This window comes from Rhinopithecus bieti, unplaced genomic scaffold (assembly GCF_001698545.2).
Source record: "Rhinopithecus bieti isolate Rb0 unplaced genomic scaffold, ASM169854v2 scaffold_16990, whole genome shotgun sequence".
Taxonomy (NCBI): Eukaryota; Metazoa; Chordata; class Mammalia; order Primates; family Cercopithecidae; genus Rhinopithecus; species Rhinopithecus bieti.
In genome coordinates this window covers 638,708-661,015 of record NW_016808832.1, presented here as the reverse complement: position 1 = coordinate 661,015, position 22,308 = coordinate 638,708, and positions in this window count along the sequence as shown.

Below are 22,308 nucleotides of genomic sequence, written 5' to 3'. Positions count from 1 at the left end.
AATAGCAGTGAATGGGGTGAGATTTGAAGGCCCATAGGAGCACATTATAAGGGACACTTAGTATTCTATTTTGGGCAATATAACTTAAGGCTGCAATGTGAATTGTTTTTTTACATTGACCATTATTACATAGCAGGTCCTTGAATGAATAGAGCTAAAGACCCCTTAAAAGGCTTTAAACAAGGCGTACATTTTCATCACGACCTGGACATTAAAACAAAAATGGCAGGTGGCCTAAGAATTTAGTGCGATCAATCAACAATTTTACAAATGAGTTCATGTCTAGTTAAGGACTTTTTTGACATGACCAATCCTTTTAGCAATAGCAGTAAGTATAACAATATAGATTTAAAGAGAGTAAATTACATATATGTATGTCTTTGAACAAATATCCTGGTGACTTTATGCACTAAGTACTAGCCATATAAATTCATTAATCATTGAATATTTGATATTACTGAATTATTTCTATTGGCCCAGGAATTGAAAAAAATATAGCTGTAGGCCAAGCTCTGCGTATGAGTTACTATGTATAGCCCTGAATATGTATTCTAACTCTTACAGGATTCAGTTTTCTTCATCTGCAAAACAAGAACTATGATTGGATAATCACTAAGACCCTTTTAGATTTAACATGAAAGTAGAATGTAAGCATATTACATTTAATAAAAGGCTGAAAAACAATCTAAGGCAATAGCAATTACAAAAAATTACACATGACAAAGACCTTAATTAATGAATTCATTTATAATTCATACGTGCTGTGAACCAGAAACCTACATTTAAATATAAGGCTAACAAAAGAAATTGACATAATCTTTTTAAAAAATGATTTTATAGTATAAATAACAAATTTAATATTAATGTAATGAAAAAAACTCAAAACTTCTAACTAGTGTTGTAAATATGATTCACTATATTCACTATAGCTCAAAATTGCTAGGCACTAAAATGACTACTATAGGTTTGTACATTCATTAGACTGAGTAATGAATATGAATTTTAGTTATTAAAGGCTTTTGTAAGAGGGACTAGAAGTAAGATCTCGAGTCTGCACTCAACTCTACTGAAACAAAGAGCTAGAGAGTTTTTAGGAATTGGAATGAGAATATCATAGGCCATCTGTGTTTACTCAAGATTCTCTCATCTTCATGATACCAGGTAGTGTTACAGGTAGCAAGGCACCAGTAAAGTTAGGCTCCTGGAGATCCACAGAAAATGAGATATAGGACCCTATATTCTTTGATGATCATATGTCAAAGAGATGGCTCCCAAATTCTTAGAAAGATGTTCCTGGGTTGTAAGGACTGGCAGAAATGTTTTTTAAAGATCTGTTATTTCAAAGGGGCATAGACCTAATTTATCAATACAAGTTTTTGAAATAAATGCTCTAAGAAAAGGTGAGGTCAGAGGCCTCGAGTCGGGAAGAATCTTGCCTAAAATTTAGTCAAGATGAAGGAAAGTTAAGGATATCATGGTCAGGTGACACTGATTTGGGAAAAAATTAGTACTTCATAATACATCAGGATAGAGTATCAGGTTCTTACTACACATAGCTATTTTAAGCTGAAAACAGTGTTTGATCTGAGTCATCCAAAATTATTTTTAAATGATATTAGCTGCATGTTCTACATCTTGTACTTTTAATCTATTTGCTTTCCCTATACGTGTACTCTCTTACCACTGTTTAATATCCTTATCATGGCTAAGAAGGGTTAAGTAAGATAAAAAACATTAACCTCATTTGCATATAGATTACAGGTTGGGGTTATAAAAAAAGTAAACCCACCTGTTTATACTACACATTTGTAACAGGATGAACTACATGCCATGACTTTAATATTTCTGTATCAAGTGTTCCCCAGCATGGCCCATTGCTTCAATGAGTCACATGCTGTGTGTGATTGTGGGGGTGGGCTGTGTGTATAAGCAATAGGTGAAAATAACATATATTTATATATGATAAGAAGCTAAACATTTGCCCAGGAAGTATAGCAACAGAAAACTGAAAGAAAAAATACTTTAATTTGACTACCTATTTTGTAAAGGCTAATATTTTTTACTCAGACTTTTCAAGATCACTATAAAATAAAATGGATTTTTTTAAAAGAGATAAAGTAAGTTCTTTAAAAATACTATTACAGGCCGGGCGCGGTGACTCACGCCTGTAATCCCAGCACTTTGGGAGGCCGAGGCGGGCGGATCACGAGGTCAGGAGATCGAGACCATCCTGGCTAACACAGTGAAACCCCGTCTCTACTAAAAATACAAAAAATATTTAGCCAGGTGTGGTGTAGGGCGCCTGGAGTCCCAGCTACTCGGGAGGCTGAGGCAGGAGAACGGCGTGAACCCGGGAGGCGGAGCTTGCAGTGAGCCGAGATCGCACCACTGCACTCCAGTCTGGGCGGCAGAGAGAGACTCCATCTCAAAAACAACAACAACAACAACAACAACAACACCTATTGTATGTCCATAATATGATGGGGAATTACTATTGGATGCTTGATTGAAAAGAGAAGGTTCATATTCATCCAGCTAATTAATATAGACCAGAGGGTTCTTATAGTTGAAGATATATTTGGGGTTTTGTTTCACCGAATTAACATGTATAAGCAACAGTGAAGAGCTTGATTGCAGCTTATTTGTAAAAGGTTTAAATTTTCTTTTGAAATAATTCACTTTATTGAATTAAAATTTTTGAGCCATTTAACTACTTTAACTGCTGAACCTTTTCTTGTGTTACCCATGCTGCTAATATTTGGGATGGCTCAGCAAAGAAATAATGATGAAGTGATGTATGACTGAGATATAAAGAAAAGGCATATGGGAACACCTTCATATTCCACCTCATAACAGGATTGTAAATTTTAGACTCCCCTAAAGAGAAATGCTATTTGTGCTAGAGAAGACCTGTCAGCATAATAGACAGGTGTTCTATAAACTTCCTGGTCGCTGGCAGTTTAACTTGCTCCAGCTCTGAAAAGCACTAGCTCCAAAGACAGCTCTCTCTCTCTTTGAAGAGAAATCAAAGTCATGAAATGTGAACAAACAACTAACTACCTAAAACTTATTTTACTTGTACTCAAAACGGTATATTTATAGGTAATACAAGTGCTATGAACATTTGATCTACCAATAACAGAGCTATCACAAAACTATAGAAAAATAAAACCAAAATAGGTTTATTGTAGGAAAGAAAGTTCACCAGAAGTGAAATGTTTTATAGATATTTTTTTTCATTTACAATAAAGCTTGAGTTAATATATCTATTTTAGAGGGCTTTTTAATAAGAAAGGAATAATATTAAAGTTTAATTATATTATCATCATATAGGCTTTCTGAATCTCATTCAACTTAGTACAAAGGCATCTATAAACAACAACAACAAAATGTTTATTTGGCATTTAAGCCTAGCCTTTCACTGGATATATTAAGAAATTGATTTATATTATAATTTGGAGATTATATTTGTATATTTGTAAAGTGAGTGTTTTAGATGTAATCTTGTCTATTTCTCCAGCATAGGAAAAAATTGCACAGTTTAGATAACAAAAAGCAGGATCAATTAACATTAGCTTATGACTTATGCAGGCTGAACTGATTTCCTGCTGATAAACACATTTTTCCAAATAACAACAGAATTTGGGAAGGGCGATCTACACACACTTTTTGTATCAATTGAAACTACATGCAATAGTTTCTTAATAGGAATCAACAGAAAAGCTAAAATAGATAAAAGGATTTCAACAATTACACAATTAATTCAAATAAAATTTTATAAATCACCTTGGTTTCTGAATAATAAAATAGAAGTTGGGTGAGGGAAGAGAATGCTTATCCAAAAAATCCTGCTTACTTCACATTGTTACTAAATGGCAGCTTATTCAAAAGTTGCACAATACCATATTTGTATTTATCTGGGATTTGATATTTTCCAAACACTTACTTTGATACAAGAAAATTTACTTTCTAAATATACTTTTTGGACTTATATTCAAAACACTTTTATTTCATATATAATTTTATAAAGTTTCCCAAATACTAAACGCCCTATTGATGGTTAAGCAATACTGTTTTCTGCTGAATATAAAGAGGTGAAAAGTGTAATTATGTACTAGCTTTTGAAATTCATTTTCTTTGAGTTACAAGAAATAGCATCTAACCAGTACATTTTGACTCTTTCAAATGGTGACATTTATATATTTATAGTTTTGCTTAGTCCAAGTACTATTTTCTTTAAAATTAGTTAGTGTAGAAAAATTATATTATTCGAATATATTTTTATTATAAAAGATTTATTTTAATTTTACTTTAAACTTATATTACATTATTTACTCAGGAAACAAGAATAATTCATTTTCTCCTCAATGGCACATAAAAATAGTCCACAAGAACTCTATCATCACTCGTGAAAACTTGCATACATTATAACGAACACATTCTGGATAAGCTACTTCTGTTATGTAAGCAAGTTATGAGCTACTGGGAAGAAGCATAGTTGGATAAAAGACCATAGAAGACAAACTTTTACATTTTGTAAACAATAATTTTTATAAAGTTGTATATATCTTATTCAACTATGAGAACCATATTCTCATATATGACTCAGATAAACTTTTAATGAAGAATATCAGGTTGTATTTGAATATTATTTAAAATTTTTGGTATGTTATTGATAATTTTAGGTTACTAATGAGTACTTCAAATTTTCAAAATCCCTTATTCAAAAAATTTCATCAGCATAATAAAATATATTTTTAATTAAATATGTTTTTATTTATTAATCCCAATTTAATTATTTAGTCAATTTCTATTTTGCTCCAAAATTTCTAATAATTTATGTGGGCTAATTGGAATAGGCAGAGTTCCAATAATTTAGGGACATACCAAGGATAACAACATATTCAAAGAGAATAGGAGAGAAAAATTAAGAGTGAAGGCAATAGTGTTGTTGGTTGGATTGTGGAGAGGAGTTGGTTAGAAGAAGCAAACCATGTCAGTCAGTTTTTGAGAGAGGATGCTACTAAAGGGACCTTCTCACAATTGGCTTTAAAATCCTATTCAATATCCATTCATGTTAAAAACTCTTAATAAATTAGATATTGAAAGAAAATACCTCAAAATAACAAGAGCCATGTTGTATGACAAACCCACAGCCAACATCATACTGAATAGGAAAAAGCTGAAGCACTCCCCTTGAAAACTGGCATAAGACAAGGATGCTCTCTTTCACCACTCTTGTTCAACACATTATTAGAAGTCCTGGTCAGGGCAGTCAGACAAGAGAAATAAGCATCCAAGGAGGAAGAGGGAGAGTCAAACTATTCCTGTTTGCAGATGACATGATTCCATATCTAGAAAACCCCATAGTCCCAGCCCCCAAAATTGTTAAAATGATAAACAATTTCAGTAAAGTCTCAGGATACAAAAATCAATGCATAAAAATCACTAGCATTCCTATACACCAACAACAGTCAAGCTGAGAGCAAAATCAGTAATGAACTCCCAGTCACAATTGCCACAAAAATAATAAAATACTTAGAATACAGCCAACTAGAGAAGGGAAAAATCTCTACAAAGGGAGCCACAAACCATTGTTGAAAGAAGTGAGAGATGACATAGGCACATTAAACAGCATTCCATGCTCATGAATAGGAAGAATCAATATCATGAAAACGGCCATATTGTCCAAAGCAATTTGTAGATTCAATGCTATTCCAATTAAATTATCATTGACGCTCTTCCCAGAACTAGAAATAACTATTTAAAATTTTTATGGAAACATAAAAGAGCCCCAGTAGCCAAGGCAACCCTAAGCATGCCTTCATGCATAAAAAATAACAAAGCTGAAGGCATCATGCTACTCAACTTCAAACTATACTACAGGGCTACAGTAACCAAAACAGCATGGTACTGGTACAAAAACAAATACATAAACTGATGTAATAAAATACAGAACTCAGAAATAAAACTGCACACATACAACTATCTGATCTTCAACAAACCTGACAAAAACAAGCAATGGAAGAAGGATTCCCTGTTCAGTCATGTGTGCTGACGATTGAAACTGGACCCCTTCCTTATACCATATATAAAAATCAACTCAGGATGAATTACATATTTAAATGTAAAACTCAAAACTATAAAAACCTTGGAAGACAACCTATGCAATACCATTCAGGACAAAGGCACTGGCAAAGATTTCATGATGAAGAGGCCAAAAGCAATTGCAACAGCAGCAAAAATGTACAAAAGGTATCCAACTAAACTTAAGAATGCATAGCAAAATAAACTACCAACAGAGTAAATAGACAGCCTACAGAATGGGAGAATATTTTTGAAAACTATACATCCAAGAAAGGCCTAATATCCAGCATCTATTAGGAACATAAACAAATTCACACACACACACACACTTACTAAAAAGTGGGCCAAGGACTTGAACCGACACTTTTTGAAAGAAGACATACCTATGGCCAACAATCACGTGGAACAAAGCTCAATATCAGTGTTCATTAGAGAAATGCAAAACAAAACCACAATGAGATACCATCTTACACCTGTAAGAACGGCTATTTTTAAAAAGTCAAAAAGTAACAGACGCTGGTAAGATTGTGGAGAAAAAGAAGCACCATACACTGTTGGTGGGACTGTAAATTAGTTCAACCATTGTGAGAGACAGAGTGGCCATTCCTCAAAAACTTAAAGACAGAATTATCATTCAAACCAGCAATTACATTACTGGGTATATACCCAAAGGAATATAAATCATTCTGTTATTAAAAAACATGCACGCATATGTTCATTGCAGCACTATTCACAATAGTTAAGACATGGAATCAACTAAGTGTCCATCAATAATAGACTGGATAATGAGAATGTGATACAGACACACCATGGATTACTACATAGCCATAAAAAGGACATGTCTTTTACAGGGACATGGATGGAACTGGAGGCCATTATCCTCAGCAAGCTAACACTGGAATAGAAAACCAAATACCATATGTCTTCACTTATAAGTAGGAGCTAAACAATAAAAACACATGGAAACATATACAGGAACAACATACACTGGGTCCTATCAGAGGGTGGAGAGTGGAAGGAGGGAGAAGATCAGGAAAAATAACTAACGGTTGCTAAGTTTAATACCTGGGTGATAAAATAATCTGTACAACCAATCCCCACGAGACAAGTTTACCTATGTAACAAACCTGCACTCGTGGTCTTGAACTTAAAAGATAAAAAAATAAGAAAGAAAAACTACTGACTTGTTAAGTAGGAGAGACAAATGAGTGTGTTTTACTTTCAGAATAATTATCCTGGCAATGACATAGTGAAGGGATTTACGTAAGCAATAAGAAATTTTGGAAGCTTTTCTAATTCAGGAGGAATATAATGGTGGTCTAATACATTGCCTGAAAGTAGATATATAAGAGACATACATAGAAATAGGATAAACAGTACCTAGTAGGAGATTATATGTACTCTTTGCGAAATGAACCAACAATTATATTAACGTTTTTACCATTCACTGAGATTTGAGAGTACAGAAATTGTTTCAGATTTGGAAGAAGATGATAACATCAGAAGGGTATCTACTGTCATCCTATGAACTTCTTAAACTCAGCATTTATACATGGATTATGAGCATAGAAAATCTGGAATTAAAAGTATTGAAACAATCACCATGTGGCTAACAAAAAAATGAATGAATTGTCAGGGAAACTATGCAGAAAATAGTGGAAGTCAGAATTGAATTTTTAGAAAGCTAAAAATTTAATGCTGTGGGAGATAAACTTGTCAAAGAACAAGTAGAGCCAATGTAAGAGGGTGTGGGAAACATGCACATTATAGAAAAAAAAATTAAAAAATATGTTTAACCCCAAATCCCAAGAAGGAAAAGGTGGGTAACCAGCCCCTGTGATGGCCTTTGACTGATAAAAGTGAGTGAAATCCCCAGATGAGGGAGGGGCAGTGTCTGTCTCTGTGACTTATATTTCCAGTGGGGATTCATGCAACCAAGGCCAAGGGAAAGCACTTTGTTGCTCCCAAGCTTTAGAGCTAACTTGGGAAGAGGCTTTGAGACACTAAGAGGGAATGACACTGGGAAAAACTGTAGGCATTTTCCCAGACTTGGGATGGAGAGCAGGCTGCCATTTTTAATCCGGGTTCATACAAAGTCAGTTATTCTTTGGCGATCTGGCAGTGTGGCTCTGCAGGCATTTTAGTCCAGAGATTGCTGCACTCTGGAGTCAGGTGGCAACCTCTGCAGCCAGAATTGAGTGGCAAGTGTGACACTGGAACTATACTTTCCTCTGTCGCAGGTCTGGAGTGGGAGGAGAGCTGTTGCAACCATAGTTTCTCCTTGGTGATAAGACTTGCAGCCAGAGGCAGCTTGGAGACCTAGAATTGGTCTGTGTGTGACATTGGTGGGTATCCCAGTCTCCTCCACTGAGATCTTGGCACAGCACGGCCCTCCCCTCTTCAGTCTACTCCCAGGTATATCTTTAGGCAGAGTGCCCACTCACATGAGTTAGCAGCCTGAGTCACCCCATGCTCCTTGTGCATAGATCATGGTGCAGAGGAACCCTACCCACTTCCCCTCAGGCTGATCTTCAGACAGTCAGAGCACATCCTTATCTGGATCAGTAGCCTGAGCCATTCTACCTTTCCTGTGCATAGATCATGGTATAGTGGAGTCCTGTCCACTCCATGACCAGGCAGATCTCAGGCAGTTGGAGCACTTCCTAACCTGAATCAGCAGCCTGAGCTGCCCCACCCTTCTTGTGCAGATTGTGGTGATTGGGGCTCCCTACACTTCATGCCCAGGCAGATCTCAGGGATTTGTAGCACCTACTCTCCTGGATTAGGAGTTTCAGTGACATCCCTGCACCATGCAGTGAACTTGGGCCTTAGGAGGTGTCCCAAATCCACACCTAGGCACACCTGTAGGGCCTTGGTGGTCACCTACCAGACACCCTTCAGTGCTGCTTTTTGTGACTGCCATTGGGTGACTTGTAGGCAGGCTTGCCTGGTCCAGCCACACCCATCTTGCCCCCTACTACCCCGGATCACTCAGGGTTGAGCAGAGAACTCAGATTGTGCAATGCATTGCATCAGCCCATTGAGTGTGGCAACAGAGACCTCCCAGTAAACAAGGATGAAATATATACCCACCCACATTGGCAGCAGCTGGATTTTAACTATCATTGCCACCTACTGGCCTGTAGGTTAAACTGCACAGGCCAATAAAAAGCAGCTGACAGAAATGAATAGGGCTATAGAAGCAAAACCAAAATACCCTAGCGAACATTCTCTAATAGCATACACAGGGACGAAGGGGAAGAAAATAATAATAATAATAATAACAACAATAATAATAATAATAAAACTGGGAAAGAAAATAAAGGAAACAATTTTATCTGCATGAAAATGATCACAAAAATTAGAAGTTTTAGCATATTCAGATAAGAAGGAACCAGCAAAAAAATTTTGACATCGTGAAAAATCTGAACGTTTTGAAATCACCAAAGGATTACACTAGCTCTTCAAAGCATGGGTTGCAAGGAAACTCAGTGGGATCCAGGACAAGGTGTAAAATAACACATAGAAACTTCTAAGGCAATCTAGGAAATGAGGGAAAACAAAAACTTTTTAAAAGAAATCAATTAGAGCTTCTGAAATTAAAAAATTAACTTAAAGAATTCCAAAATACAATTTAAAGCCTTAATAATAGAACAAACAAAGCAGACAAAAGAATTTCAAAGCTTGAAGACAAGTCTTTTGAACCAATCCAGCCAGACAAAATGTACCCTAAATTTTGTTTTAATTAACAAGGCCTTCTATAAATATTGGACATGTAAAGAGACCAAGTCTACAAATTATTGGCATTCCTGAGAGAGGAAAAAACATAAACAATCTGGAAAACATATTTGAGAGAATAATTTAAGAAAAATTTTCTGGTCTCGTTAGAGAGGTAGACATCCAGGTACAAGAAATCCAGAGAGTACCTATGAGATACTTTTTGAAAAATGAAAATCACCAAGGTATATAGTCACCAGACTTTCCAAGGTCAACATTAAATAAAAAATCTTAATGGTAGATAGAGAAAAAAGTCAGACCACATGCAAAGGGAACCCATCAGGCTAACAGCAGACAGCCCCACAATAATTGTGAGGGACTTCAACAGCCCACTGCCAGTATTAGATAATTGAAGCAGAAAATGAACCAAAAAATTTTGGACTTCAATTTGACACTTAATCAATTGAATCTACTAGACATCTAAAGATTACTCCACTCATCAATCACAAAATACACCTTCTTCTCATCTGCATACAGGACGTACTCAAGGATTGACCACATGCTTGGCCATAAAGCAAGTCTCAATAAATTTTAAAAAATTGAAGTCATACCAACCATACTCTCAGACAACTGTGGAATAAAAATAGAAATCAATACAAAGAAAGTCTCTCAAAACCAAACAATTATGTGGAAATTAGACAACTTGTTTCTGAATTACTAAGTAAAAAAATAAATTAAAGCAGTTTTCTTTTAAATGGAAATAAATAAAAACAGAAACACAACATACCAATACCTCTAGGATGCAGCAAAAACAGTGTTAAGAGGAAAGTTTATAGCTCTAAATGCCTATATCCAGAGGTTAGATAGATCTTAAATTTACAATCTAACATCACACCTAGAGGAACCAAAAAAAAAAAGAACATACTAACCCTAAAGCTAGCAGAAGAAAAGAAATAACTAAAAATCAGACAGACTTCTAGCTAGATTAACAAAGAAAAAAATAATAAGTGGAGATGACAAGGGTGATGCTACATCTAATCCCACAGATACAAAAAATTCTCAGACACTACTATGAACATTTCTATAAATACAAACTAGAAAATCTAGAGGAAATGATAAATCCTGGAAACACACAACTTCTCAAGATCGAATCAGGAAGAAATTGAAACTCTGAACAGACCAATATTGAATTCTGAAATTGAATCTGTCATAAAAACTTACAAACTGAAAAAAGCCCTGGACCAGATGGATTAACAGCTGAATACGATCAGATGTACAGAGAAGAGATGCTGCTAATTCTACTGATACTATTTCAAAAACTCGAGGAGGATGGACTCCTCCTTAACTCATTCTGTGAAGTGAGCATCACTCTGGAACCAAAATCTGGCAAAAGAAAACAAACAACAAAAATAGGAAATTGCATGTCAATATTCTTAATAAACAGACCAAAATATTATCAACAAAATACTAGCAAATTGAATCCAGCAGCACATCAAAAGTTAATTCACCATGATCAGGTAGGCTATATTCCTGGAATGCAAGTTTGGTTTTACATGTGCAAATAAATAAATGTGATTCACCTCATAAATGTAAGTAATAACAAAAACTATATTGTTATCATAACAGATTCAGAGTAAGTTTTTTGTTGAAATTCAACATCCCTTCATGATAAAACCCTGAACAACCTAGACATTGAAGGAATATGCCTGGAAATAATGTGTCATTCATGACAAACCCACAGCCGACATCATACTGAATGGGCAAAAACTGGAAGCATTCTCTTTAAGAAAAGGAAAAAGGTAAGTGTGCCCAATCTCATTACTCTTGTTCAACATAGTACTGGAAGTCTGAGCCAGAACAATCAGGCAATAGAAAGAAATAAAAGGTACCTAAATGGAAAAATAAGTCAAATTATTTCTGTATGCTGACAATATGATTATATATCTAGAAAACAATAAAGACTCCACCAAAAGGCTCCCATATCTGATAAATGACTTCAGTAAAATTTTAAGAAACAAAATCAATGTATGAAAATCAGCAGCATTTCTATACAATAATGTTCAAGCTGAGTTCCAAGCCAAGAATACAGCACCATTTGCAATAGCCACAAACACACAGAAATAAAACACTTACAAATACATCTAACATAGGAAGTGAAAGATCTCTATAAGGAGAACTACAAAAATCTGCTGAAAAAAGTCATCGATGACACAAACAAACAGAAAAACTTTCCATGCTCATGAATTGCAAGAATCAATATTGTTAAAGTAGCCATAACGCCCAAAGCAATCTACAGATTCAATGCTCTTCTTACCAAACTACCAATGTCTTTTTTCACTGAATTAGAAAAGCTATTCTAAAATTCATATGGAACCAAAAAACAGCCCAAATGCCCAACACAATCCTAAGCAAAAATAGGAAAGCTGGAAGTGTCACATTATGCATATACCTGATATCATAAGGCTACAATAATCAAAACAGCATGGTACTGATAGAAAAACAGACATACCCCAATAGGACAGAATGGAGGACCCAGAAATAAAGTCATACACTAACAACCATCTGATCTTTGACAAAGCTGATAAAATCAATCAATGGGGAAAGGACTCCCTATTCAATAAATGGTTCTGAGACAACTGGCTAGCTGTACACAGAAGAATAAAACTGGACCCTTACTTTTCATCATATAAAAAATTAACTGAAGATGGATTAAAGGTTTACACATAAAATCTCTAACTAAAAATTCTGTAAGAAAACCTAGGAAATACCATTCTAGACTTTGGCTTTGGCAAATAATTTATGACTAAGCCTTCAAAAGTAATTGCAAAAAAGCAGAAAAATTAATAAGTGGAACCTAATTAAACTAAAGAGCATCTGCAGAGCAAAAGAAACTAAAGAACTTTAGCACGAAAGAATAAACTATCAACAGAGTAAACAGACAATGTACGGAATGGGTAAAAGTATTTGCCAACTATGCATTTGACAAATGTCTAATATCCAGAATCTATAAGTAACTTAATCAACTCAACAAGCAAAAAATGAATAACACTATTAAAAAATGTCGAAAAGATGGATTAAATACATAAATGTAAAATCCAAAACTATAAAAACCCTGGAAGACGACCAAGGCAACACCATCTTGGACACAGTAATGGGCAAAAATCTAATGACAAGCACACCAAAATCAATCCCCCAAAAAGCAAAAATTGATAAGTGGGACCTAATTAAACTTAAGAGCTTCTGCACAGCAAAATAAACTATCAAAAGGATAAGCAGACCATGTACAGAATGGGAAAAAATTTTACAAATTATGCATCTGACAAATGTCTCCTAGCCAGCATCTATAAGGAACTTAAAAAATTAACAAGATAAAAATAAATAACACCATTAAAAAGTGGGCAAAGGACATGAACAGACAATTTTCAAAAGAAGACATACATGCAGTAAACAGGCATACAAAAAAAAAGCTCAATATCACTGATCATTAGAGAAATGCAAATCAAAATCACAATGAGATATCATCTCTCACCAAACAGAATGGCTACTATTAAAAAGTGAATAAATAACAGATACTGATGAAGTTGTAGAGAAAAGGGAACACACACACTGTTGATGGATATGTAAATTAGTTCAACCATTGTTGAAACCATTATGGTGATTCCTCAGAGACCTAAAGAGAGAACTACCATTCAACCCACCAATCCCATTATGGGGTATATATCCAGAGAAACATAAATCATTCTACCATAAAGACACATGCACATGTATGTTCACTGCAGCCCAGCCCGATTCATAATAGCAAAGACATGGAATCAACCTAAATGCCCATCAGTGACAGGCTGGATAAAGAAAATGTGGTACATATGCACCATGGAATACTATGAAGCCACAGAAAAGAATGAAATCATGTCTTTTGTGGGAACATGGATGTAGCTGGAGGCTATTTTCCTTAGAAAACTAACGCAGGAAAAGAAAACCAAATATCACATGTTCTCACTTATAAGTGAGAGCTAAATTATAAGAACTTACGAATGCAAAGAAGGAAACAACAGACTCTGTGGTCTACTTGAGGGTGGAGACTGGGAAGAGGAAGTGGAGCAGAAAAGCTAACTATTCAGTGTTGAGCTTAATACCTGGGTGATGAAATAATATGTACAATAAACCCTTGTGATACATGTTTATCTATGCAACAAAACTTCACATGAAACCCCAAACCTAAAATAAAAGTTAAAAAAAAAAGTGGGAAAGCATACAAATATAAACTTTTCAAAAGAAGATATACAAGTGACCCACAAACATGGGAAAAAATGCTCAATATCACTAATCATCAGAGGAAGACAAATCTAAACCATAAACAAACACCATCTCACACAAGTCCGAATGGTATTACTAAAAAGACAAAAAGGAGATGCTGAAGAGACTGTGGAGAAAAGGGAATGCTTATACCTTCTTCGTAGGAATGTAAATTAGTTTAGCCACTGTGAAAAGCAGTTTGGATATTTTTCAAATAACGTAAAACAGAACTACCATTAGACTCAGGAATTCTGTTACTAGGTAAATACTCAAAGGAAAATAAATTATTCTACAAAAAAAAAAGTTGGAGAAACATGTTCAGTGTATAACACATTTAAAGTAATGACTGATAAGGTGGAAGTTACTTCTGTCATTTTGTTATTTGTTTTAATAGGCTTTTGACTTTTTTTGTCATATTTTCCTATATGACTATCTTCTTTTGTGTTTCGTTGATTTTTTGCAGTGAAACATTAAATTCTTTTCTAATTTCCTCTTATATGTATTCTTTATCTACTTTCTTTGTAATCGCAATGGATATTACACATCTCAGTTAGAATATGTTAATTCGAATTTATACCAGTTTAATTTCAGTCATGTAAAAAATTCTCTTTTAACAGCTTCATCTTATCATTTTTAGTTGTTTGTGTCATAAAATTACTTAGTTACACATTCTGTATACAAAAATGCATAATTTTAATGCATCAATTTATTAAGTAATTTATAAAATAAAATGTGGAGTCACACACCAAACTTAAAATAATACTAGCTTTCATAATTCTCAGTGTATTTGTCTTTGCTGATAGCTTTATATTTTTATATGGCTTTTAGTTACTGTGTAGCATCCTTTCATGTCACCTGAAAGATTCACTTAAAGATTTCTTGCAAGGAAGCTCTACATACCCTCATCTTGTGTTTATCTGGGAATGTCATACTTTTTTCCTCACTATTAAAGAACAGTTTTGCCAAATAAATAATTCTTGGTTGCTAGCTTTTTTCTTCTTTTGGCACTTTGAATATATCAGCCCACTGCTTCTTGGCCTACAAAATTTCTGATGAGAAATCTGCTGGTGTTCTTATTGAGGATTCCTTGTATGTGACAAATCACTTTTCTTTTGCTGCTTTCAAAGTATTATCTGTGTCTTGACGTTCTGCAGTTTGATTTTAATGTGTCATAGTATATGTCTTTTTCAGTTAATCATACTTGGAATTTGTTGAGCCTGCTGGATGTTTATGTTTATGTCTTTCATCACATTTGGGCATACATCCCATGACTTTATAATTATATATATATATATATGTATGTATACACAGTTGTTTTTGAATACCATAGTCTTCAATGGCTAACACCCAAAAGAGAAGAGAAGAAAAAAAAATGAAGGGAGAGAAAAAGTGCTGGTCTTTTAAATGCACTGGAAATCACTTTGACAAGAAGAATTTGCCTTATTGCTGGGAGGTAAAAAAAAAATTGTCTACACCTGTGTGCACCAGAGGCTGCAAATAGCAATCACAGCACTGATTGTCAATATTTGGAGAAAAGGATCATTTTAGCTCACACTGGCTCTCAGAAGCTGTATGTAAGCTACTTCTAAAAAGCATGCACAGCTTGCTGCCATAGAAATGAGGCGTGGTGGCTGAGTATCTGCAACTGTGCTGAGTTAAAATTGACCCAAATTCACAGCTTATTACCCAAGCCTTCTGCAGAAAGTTTCAAGCCTTCAATTGACTTCCTAGTTCCAAAAGTCACATGAGATTGATTCTGCTAGTGCAATTTTTATCTAAGTGAGAAGACGTATTTCTTGTGTTTCTTACTCTGCCATCTAGTAAGTATCACTTCTTTTTTTAAAAAAAAAAATTAGAATTATTTTGCCAATTGTGTTATTCTTGGATGATAGTTTTTTTTGTTTTGTTTTGTTTTGTTTTTTACCTTAGTATTTTGAATATATCATCTCACTCCCTTCAGGCCTGTACAGTTTCCACTGAAAAAATCTGCTGATAGTCTCAAAGAAGTTCCCTTGTATGTGACAAATCCCTTTTCCTGCTTTCTTAATTATCTTTGTCTTTGACATTTGACAAATTGATTATAATTAGGGAGAAAATATGAATTGGGTGCCTTCTCCTGATTGTGCCAATTTATGATAGCCTCTGTCTTCAGCTCCACAAACCATCTGGTGCTGTCGCAAGCCACTTTCATTCCCTCATTTTCAGAGGTCCTCAGGTATCCAAACTATGCTAATTCCATTAATGCTCTGAATCAGGAAAGGCAGAAACCAGTCCTTTGGATATCCCTCACAAAAGCTGGAACATTGGATGCATGATCCACTAAAAAAAATTCCTCCAAGGGAAAAACTGCCAGCTGAGCTGAGCTGTGCTGGCTTCGGGATGGGCCAATCAAAGAGATTATAAAACAGCTCTTTTTACACATTTCAATGTGGCTGTTTTTGACTTTGTGCTCACCTGTTGTACTGAAATTTCTTAACTAATTTCTTGAATTCTCGCAAAAGTATTTTAGCCGATACGTTTTTGTTACTTTGGTGTCTCTGTAAGATAACAAGGATTGGGACTGGTTATTTCACCGTCTTGCAACTCCACACCCCATCCTAACATTTAGGTAAAACAAAGTATCTAAAACGTTTTGAAGTTTAAAAATCATAAAACAAAATTTTAGAATATATAACTTCTATTAAATTTATATTGGTGTATATACCAAGAATTTAATATTGAATAACCTTTTACTAAAATTCAAAGAAACAAAAGAGGGGAGATAAAGATCTAGAGAAACATGTGAGTTTTCTATTGTTGTGTAACAAATTTCCACCAATTGAGTGACTTGAAATGGCACCCATTTTTAATCTTAGTTTTCATTAGTCAAATCTAGGCACATATTAGGTATATCCTCTGCTCATGGTTTCACCAAGCTGTAATTCAGGTATTTAATTGTGTCTCACCAGAGGCTTAACTGAAGAAATTCTCTGCTTCCAAGCTCCCTCAGGAAGTTTGTAAAATGTATTTCTTTGTGGCTGTAGAAATCAGGTGCATGTTTTCTTCCTGGAAGTCAGCTGGTCAGCTGTTCCTCAGTGTTAAATAACAGTTTTGCCGAATAAAGAATTGTTGGTTGCCAGCTTTTTTCCGTTTTAGCACTTTGAATATATCAGCCCACTGTTTCGTGCCCTACGAAGTTTCTGATGAGAAATCTGATGATATTCTTATTCTTTTAGAAGCTGCCAGAGTTCCTTGTCATGTGACCCTTTCCATAAGGACCTTCTATAAAACATTGTGGTTTGTTCCTTCAAGAACAGCAAGATACACTTTCTCCCCTGTCTCCTGAAAAACGTTTTATATAGCAAAATACAATAATGAGACTTATAGCTCATCCCCTTTGACATATAATATAATCTAGAGAGTGGCATCTCATCATTTTCGCCATATTGTATTGGTTAGAAGCAAGTCACAGAATCTTCCCACACTCACTAGGAGATTACAAAAAGACAGAAATCATCATTGGCAACCTTAGGGTGTGTCTACCACAAGACAGCTTAATTTTCAAATATGCCAATAAATTTGTATTCATGACCAGAAACTATTTTGAAGTGTGATTTTAATTATTCCTGTCAAATTTTTGTAAAAGTTTAAATGTACCTCTGTTCTTTCTAGAACAAGCACATGGAACATAAAAACAAACAAAAATCCAATTTAAAGACAAGCAAATTTGTTATACCTTGAAGTATGCATACATGAGTATTCTAGGTTAAAAAAGCTATTTGAAATCAGCAGTAGAAATGACTACATTACACTTAAATTAAATTTGATTAGATCTCAGTTCATAAATCATGTTAGTTTTTATATTAAAATGGTCATTCTAACACATCTGTGCCACAGGTAATGACATTTGGGAGCTTTCCTGTTTTAGAAGTTTTAAGTCAGCAGAAAATAACTTGCTGAGCTGAGGATTTTGATGAGTCTAAATGCTTTACGGTTTATCATTCTCTGATTTTCTACTAGGTCATTAATAAAGATTTTTTCCTGCTTGAGGCAGAGGTTCACTAATTTAGGTCTTGCAATGAAATATTACAAATATATATGTGTATATATATTTGAAAACTTTTATGATGAAAATTATTTTCTTTCCTCTTTTTTCCAGTATAAATGATAGCTATACATATTAACATAAAAAATACAAGAAATCTGAATGCTTCAGTTTATATTTACTCCTCAATAAACTATAGTAATTTATGAGATTGTAAGCTTGATTTTTTATGAAAATAAATCAACACAGTCATTTCAATCTTTTTTATAACATTGTAGTATTTGATGATGTGAAATCAATAATACACAGAGAGATATGACCATTAAATGTCACAACTGGGCTGTGTCTACACAAAACTGGAATAACCATTTAAAAATGAAAAGTTATACAGAAAACTGGTCACTGTAGACTTCTCACCAAAAAGCAGATTTGACTTTCTAAATAAATGTGTTCAGTTGTTGCATAGGAACAAACTAAATGGTAAGTGAGTAGTTTTGTATTTTTCCACTCTAAATCTCATGTCTAAATGTAATCCCCAATGTTTGAGGTAGGGCCTAGTAGGAGGTGTTTGAGTCCTGGAGACAGAGCCCTCATGAATGGCATAGTGTCCTCTCTGTGGCAATGAGTGAGTTATCTCTGTTGGTTTATATGAGAGCTGATTGTTTAAAAGAACCTAGCATCTCCCTTTCTCCCTCCTGCACCATGTGGCATGCCTCCCCCTCTTCACCTTCCACCATGAGTATAAGCTTCCTAAGGTCTCGCCGGAAGGTAAACAAGTGCTGCTGCCATGCTTGCACAACATGCAGAACCATGAATCCAATAAACATCTTTTCTTTATAAGTTACTCAGCCCCACTGATCCGGTTTGTATCTGCGTCCTCACTCAAATCTCATGTTGCAATGTAATCCCCAATGCTGGAGGTGGGGCCTGGTGGGAAGTAATCGAATTATGCGGGAAGTTTCATATAAATGGTTTAGCACCATCCCCTTGGTGCTGTTCTCTTGGTAGTGACCAAGTTCTTATGAGATCCGGTTGTTTGAAAGTGTGTGGCATCCCCAGTCTCTCTCTCTTGTTCATGCTCTGGCCATGTGAAGTACCAGCTCTTTCTTTGTAAATTAGCCTCAGGTATTTCTTAATAGCAATATGAAAATGAACAAAAACGCACAGGTATTCCTTTATAGCAATGCAAAATGGATTAACACAGTAGATTTAATCATAATTCTTGCTTTAGTAAAATAAAATAGACATATTCCATTTTCTATTGATTTGAGGAATATTTCTCACTGAAAAAAGTCAAAAATCAAAAATAATACATTGTTACTTTGAGCTATTTAGTGCCTGCTATTCAAATGACCCTAAACTGTGGTTAATTTTAAAATGTGCTATGTTGTCAATATAGGCTTAACTTGAATTTTGAAATAACTTTTTAAAAATGTGGTATATTCCCTTGTTATTTACCATAAATACGTTTTTATTACGTAATTACCCAGAATCTCTCTCTCCATCTGTCTCTACCTCTTTCCTTCTCTCTTTTTCTTTATGTCATTGACAGATTTCAAAAGTTCATTTAACATGGTTACAGAGGTACTCTCTGCAGCTATTGACATACATTAGATATTTTACATATTACAGTATTACAGTATTACAGTATTAGTTAGATTTTACTGGGATATTAAATCAAAGTTTTACCTTTCCTTTTCTTTTCTTTTGTCTTTTTAACTATGATTTCTAACAAGTGTCTTCATTGGAATACCCCCCATTTGTGGAGTTCTCATTGTGAATATTTTTGGTTAACCATATAACATTTATTTCCCTTTCATTCTTCTCATTAAGATTGAATGCCCAATTTTCTGTAGATATCAACCACTTCCCATCACAGCCCATGTAACAAGCATGGCTGCCTCAGCTTTCAGCTCTGGCAGTTAGCCTGTATGTTAGGATCACGCCAATCTTCTTGATGACAGGTCGGGTTTGGGCTTGTGACACAATTCAGACTGATAAGAAAGATTGTTGGTTAGTCGTAGCTGGAAAATTTACTCTCTTTTCTTCTGAGAAGCCATCTGGAACCATCTCACTTTTTCTACTTCTGGTATTGTCATGCAAGCTGTATGGCTCAGAAGCCCTGCAGTCGTCTTGGTTCCAGCCTTGCTCTAAAGAGATCATCAGGAGAAGAGATCCTTGCCAAAAAGTAGAACGTTCTGTATTGGTCCCTAATCTTAGACCTCTAGTTACTGAGGCAAGAAAAATGTGTTATCATTAAAGCTTATTCAGGGATTTATTGGTCTTTTGTTTGCTTGTTTTGTTTAACTTTTATTTTATGTTCAGGGGTACATGTGAATGTTTGCTGTGTATGTAAACTTGTGTCATGGAGGTTTGTTGTACAGATTATTTCATCATCCGGGTAGTAAGGCTATAGTTAATTTTTCCGTTCCTCTACCTCCTTCCATCCTCCACCCTCACATAGACCCCATTGTCTGTTGTTCCTTTCTTTGGGTTCATGAGTTGTTATCATTTAACTCCCATCTGTAAGTAAGAACACGGGGCATTTGATTTTCTATTCCTGTGTTCGTTGGCAAAGGATAATGGCCTCCAACTCCAACCATGTTCCAGCAAAAGACATGATCTCATTCTGGTTTATGGCTTCATAGTATTCTGTGGTATATATGTACCACATTTTCTTTATCCAGTCTGTCATTGATGAGTATTTAGGTTGATTCCATGTCTTTGCTATTGTGAATACTACTGCAATGAACCTAACACATGCATGTATTTTTATGATAGAAAGATTTCTATTTGTCTGAGTATATAACCGGGAATAGGATTGCTGGGTCAAATGGTAATTCTGCTTTTAGCTCTTTGAGGAATCGTCATACTACTTTCCACAATAATTGAACTAATTTATGCTCCCATCAACAGCGTACAAGTGTGCCCTTTACTCAGCAACCTCACTGGCGTCTGTCATTTATTTTTTACTTTTTAGTAATAGCTATTCTGACTGGTGTGTGATAATGTCTCATTGTGATTTTGATTTACATTTCTCTAGTAATCAATGATATAGAGCTTTTTTTCATGTGTTTGTTGGTCACAATTGTATGTCTTCTTTTGAAAAGTGTCTGTCCATGTGTTTTACCCACTTTTTAATGGGGTTGTTTGTTTTTCTCTTGTAAAGTTAAGTTCCTTATAGATACTGGATATTAGGCCTTGGTCAGATGTATAGTTTGCAAAAGTATTCTTCCATTTTATAGGTTGTCTGTTTGATAGTTTTCGTTTGCTGTGCAGAAGCTCTTAAGTTTAATTAGATTTTATTTGTCAATTTTTGCTTGTGTTGGGATTACTTTTGGTGTGTTTGTCGTGAAATTTTTGCCTGTTCCTTTGTCCAGGATGATATTTCCTAGGTTGTCTTCCAGGGTTTTTATAGTTTTGGGTTTTACATTTAAGTCTTTAATTCATCTTGAGTTGATTTTTGTATATGGTGTAAGTAAGGTGTTCAACTTAAATCTTTAGCATATGGCTAGCCAGTTATCCCAGCACCATTTGAATAGGCAGTATTTTCCCCATGACTTGTTTTTGTCAGCTTTGTCAAAGATGAGATGGTCATAGACATGTGGCCTTGTTTCTGTGCTCTCTATTCTGTTCCATAGATCTATATTCCTGGTTTTGCACCACTACCATGCTGTGTTGCTTACGGTAGCCCTGTGGTATACAGTATTAAGTTGGGTAATGTGATGCCTCCAGTTTTTTTATTTTGCTGAGATTTGCCTTTGCTATTTGGATTCTTTTTCGATTCCATATACACTTTAAAATAGTTTTTTTTTTCTAGTACTGTGAAGAACATCATAGGCAGTTTGATAGCATTGAATCTGTGAATAGCTTTGGGCAGTATGACCGTTTTAATGATGTTGATTCTTCCTATCCCTGAGCATGGAATGTTTTCCCATTTGTCTGTGTCATCTCTGATTTGCAAGTGTTTTGCAATTCTCATTGTAGAGATCTTTCACCTCCCTGATGACCTTTATTCCTAGGTATTTTTTTTTTTCTTCTTTTCTGGCAGTTGTGAATGGGATTGCCTTGCTGATTTGGCTCTCAGTGTGGCTGTTGGTTTATAGGAATGCCATTGATTTTTGTGGGTTGATTTTGTATTGTGAAACATTGCTAAAGTTTTTTTTTTTTTTTTTTTTTTTTTTTTT